Here is a 5,043-nt window from a genome sequence, read left to right as displayed (position 1 = left end):
TTACTTTGCGAATAATTCAGCTCTCCTATTTTTTTTTTTTTTTAGCTTATTTACACTATTTTTATAAGGTAATTCCCTAAAGGGTCACCTGATACTCTGGAACATTTTCCAACATTATATGAAATATTTTTCTCATGTTTTCTCATGTAGAGTTGCATTCTTTTTCTAAAAGTTATAGACAATTATAGGGGTAGACACTGATTAATAAAAATAATTTATTGATTATCTTTTTGATACAGACATTATGTCTGTATCAATTGGATACAGACATTATGTTTTTGAGGTCATTATAAAATCAACATTTATTGAAAACTTACTGTGTGACAGCATTGTTTTTAAATCTCCACTTCCATACGGTGAAGGAGACATTATGATTATCTTCATTTTACAGAAGAAACCAAAACTTAGCTGAGTCAAGAAACTAGTTAATAGTAAAGACAAGATTTCAGTCAAACTTTTCTGATTGTAAAGTTTTTGTTTCTAACAACTACTCTGTAGTGTCTCTCCATGTCATCCTAAAGAATACCTTAACAAGGTAGGTATTATCTAAAATTAAATCATGGGGATACTTGGTTGGAATATGTTCAAAGTCCTACAGGTATAAATGTGAGACCTGGGATTTGTATGTCTGGAAGACTACTCCAAAACCTTTCCTCTAAACCCTACTCAATACTGTTTTCCACCGCACTACACCAATGACACTGTACAACACCAATGATAGCTCTGGGCATCCCAGCCTTTCCTGTTATGCATCTATTTAGGCCATCAACTTCCAGCACTGTGAAGAGGTAATGTCTCTGTGAATTATGCATCCCTCAAACTTGTTTCTATGAATGCACACTGGGAAGGATCCCCAGACACATCAAAATAAGTAAATTTTGTTCAGTATTTACACTGGGACCTCTCAATTAAGTAGGAAGTGTCACTCACAAAGTGATCCAATTCTTGAAGTAACTAGTAAAACAAGGCTTTACCCCAAGTAAACATACCCAGTATAAATAAGCACTATGATATAGATGCCTAAAAGTGTTAAGAAAATTTTTAAACGTGGATACGATATCTAAAGGATGGAGGTAATAGTCTTATTCTATGTTGGTAAGATTGTACCATACTTTAACACAGATACAAAGAAAGTAGAATGTTCCAATGGGGACACAGCATATGGTTGGGTCTGTACAGCAGTTAATCTAAGGATCATTAGAAGTATGGATTTTTTTAGGACAAATAAATCTATAAAAAATCATTATAATTATCTTGAGTAGTAAAATACAGGAAGATAGATTTGAATTCAATAGGAAACAATGGATTATTTATCAGTAACATTTTTATTAATACTTTTTGACAATAAAACTATTCCTTTCAAAAAACAGGCCCCCACATCAAAAGCTACTTGGGAAGAAATGGAAATATCAGATGTGCTGAAGAAATGATTATCACATCAAAAGGGAGGTGAGATTAGGAAGTTTCTTCTAAGCTTTGTGATTCAATAAACAAAAATGAAAAATGAATATATACTTATGTTTAAATAGATAAGAGAAAAGCTTGTTTAGATAATCTTCTATATAGTGATCAAAATTCATACATATGAGAGGTACCTGAGTGACTCACTTGGTTCAACTCTTGATTTTGGCTCAGGTCATGATCTCAGAATCATGAGATTGAGCCTCACGTCAGGCTCTGCATTCAATGGGGAATCTGTTTGAGATTCTCTCTCCCCTCCTCCCCCTACCCCCTGCTCACACATGCTCTCTTTCTCTAATAAATAAATACAATATTTATATATATAATATATATATATGAGATATATATATCTGATATATAAGATATATATATCTGATATATATATATATATATGAAAGTTTTAAAATATAAAACACATACCCTAGGGGTACCTGGGTGGCTCAGTGGGTCAAAGCCTCTGCCTTCAGCTTGGGTCATGATCCCAGGGTCCTGGGATCGAGCCCCGCATTGGGCTCTCTGCTCAGTGGGGAGTGTGCTTCCCCCTCTCTCTGCCTGCCTCTCTGTCTACTTGTGATCTCTGTCTGTCAAATAAATACATAAAAATTTTTAAAAAAGTTAGTAAAGATAATGTTTTCCTTTCAACTTTTTTTTAGCAAGTCAAAATTTATATCTGAATGCTATATGTATTTTTATATTTTCATATAATTAATACTTCTTTGGCAATACTTTCTTATTCAAAGCTTGCTCTCTTTTGCTATCCATTCTTCCTCTTAAATGCATAAGTACACACACTAGCATTTACAATGTCTTTAAGACTTTGTGTACTATAGGTGAACAGATATTCATCAGAGGCAAGCAAACTACCTTTTTCTTCATGCAGAATCTTCATGTCCCACAGCCTTCTGCAAAACTGGACTTCTGATGGCCAGGCATGATTTAATTTAGAAGTATCCCACAGTTTTTCCCTTTGTGGATTAAAAGTAAGATGCTCATTGGAACAATGACCCCCTTGGCACCATTTTTGCCTCCATGACCTGATGTAATTGGGATTTGGAAGTGCCAACTGGATCTTTACTATCCTAAACTGGTTTTGAACAAGTATCACATTTTTGGGTTCCTGGGTTCTTTATCAGTGAAATAAGGAGCTTATTCAAATGATCTCTAAGTCCTTTTCCAGTCTTCCAGACTCCCATTTACTAAATGAGGCAATTGCCTATTTGACACTGTGTCTACATCATCTACACTGTTGTCAGCTTTCATTTCCATAAATATTTCGGGAGAATCTTCTGTGTATCAGGCCCCAAGAAAGTCATCGTGCAGGAAAAAGAGTTTGTAAAACATAGTCCTTTTCTTCCAGGAACTTAGGTCTTACAGAGAAGAGGTTAATTTTAAAAATAGTGACATTTCAATGCAATTGATACTATACAAATGGTATGAAAAAAAGACTTTATGGAAGCCTACTTTAAACATGATTTGAGAGATTTACCTTCTGTCATATTATTTTAGTTGCCAGGGTGCCTGAAGAGTGGCTGACGGATCTCACCCTAACATTAAATATGTGAACACGTGTTTTTTGAATAAGGAGGTATCTTACCATTCACAGGCCAACATTAGAGAAGTGACCTTTAAGGTCCACACCTAAAATCAGAAATGCACAAAAGTAACTTTTTTTTTTTTTTTACATCCAACATTCACATCTTCTTTCAGTTTCCATGAATGTATATAAGAAAAAAGCAGTTACCAAAGTGCAGGCTTAAAATTATCTTACCTACAGCGATCACCATGAAGTATTTCCTCTAGTAGGTATCATACATGCTTGTTTCTCTATATTTCTTAGAATATAAAAGAATGCTTTTTTTCTCACTTCACATTGAGTCTCTGTTTCAGCATTTACACTGACTGCTCATTACCTGAAATAAACTCTCACTCATTTGTCTGCCAAGTTACTAGAATTCACTGACCTGCCAAACGGAAGCAAAACCAGATACCTCTCATTAAAATGTATATTTTAGCCATGAATCTAATTATAAATGTGGGTATGGTAATATGAAGTTGAATGTGAAGTTGGGGTTTAATTTTGTGCGGAGTTAACAAATGAAAGCTTTGTGGGTGTGGGCAAAGCCATCCTCTTCACAGTCTGCCCCATGATACTCTCTAGTTTCATCCAGGCCATCTCAGAGCAGCAGTGGGGTGTTGCTATTGTGTTAATTTTTCCCTCATGTTTAAAGCCTAGCATGCAACAGCAACAAAAACGCATTAAATTATTGGAAAAGATTTCATTATTTTATAAAAGAAACAATGAACTAAAAAATCACAGAAAACGAGAAACATTGAAGTTCAAATATTGAAGTATTTAATTGCTTAATTAAAGATTATAAAGGATAAGGTGTTTTAAAACTTAATAAGTCACTGTTCAAAGACTCCAAGTTCATTAAGCAACAAAACTCCCAATAAATTGTTTCCCATAATTATTTTATTTGCAGCTTCTTTGGCATAATGATATAAGGTAATTAGGACTTATTGAAACTTTTCTCATTGAGGAAAAAGCACCTATTTCATTTTTTATTATTTGTGATTAACTGATCTAAACAACTAGATGGGCCCGCATTCCTATGAAGATAGGAATGAGGAAGGGTGATATTTATGTGAAGGTAAAGGAAATTGGAACAAAGAATGGCCCATTTACTTCCACATTACTAAAATGTGAGGTCTAATAATAACAATACCTGCTAACATTCACTCAGTGCTTCCTCAGTGCCAGTCCTCTTGTCTAATCTTCACGGTAATTCTAAGAAGTAGGCATTATTATTAACCATAAGTTTAAAAAGAAGTGACTTAGGCAAGAAGTGCTTCCATGACTTAAGATAGGTCACCCAAGTAGAAGTGATAGCAGTGGGTTTTCAACCTGATGTGTTCAGAGCCCACCATTCCAACTATATACCATGTGCCTTCTGAATATAAGTAATTTCTGTTCACCCTTTAATTAGAGCTAGTGACCTTGACTTGCACACCTCTCTTTTCATTCTTTCTTTTCTTTTGTTTTTTCCCCTGGAACCTTGCTAGGTAAAGAAAGCATTTGGGAAAATTCAGAGAAAGCATATGGAACAAGTTATACTAACCACGTCTATTAAAAAAAGAAGAAACTTCTCTCTTTAGAAGTAGGGCTAGGTAGATTAAGAAAGGAAAAATCAGATGCAGGGCTATAGAATCTGGCCCAGCCTTTGTTCCCTTAGTCCAGAGAATTCCAGATCCCAGGGAGAAGGCTCCCTGTGAACTAGGGATTTAGAATGCAATGCTATTGATGTATCAAACTATTCTGAAATGTCTGTTGGAAATGTTTTTCTAGATCGAATGTCTTAAAATTAAAGTACTATCCATTTATAAATGCAAGCAAAACTGATTTATTTAACTCTTTTTTTTAGTTGATTTTAAAATATTGATTCTGGATACCTAGTACACAATTTTGTACTTAAATTCAAGAGCATTGTAAATGAATTAAAGATGAAAAGCAGTACAATTCTATTATCATCTCATCTGATTTAGACTATCTTTAGAAATTAGCTTTCATTTTCTCAAAGGCCT

Source organism: Neovison vison, chromosome 6 (genome assembly GCF_020171115.1).
Source record: "Neovison vison isolate M4711 chromosome 6, ASM_NN_V1, whole genome shotgun sequence".
Taxonomy (NCBI): domain Eukaryota; kingdom Metazoa; phylum Chordata; class Mammalia; order Carnivora; family Mustelidae; genus Neogale; species Neogale vison.
The sequence above is the reverse complement of the archived record's forward strand: the minus strand, read 5'-3'. Positions refer to the sequence as shown.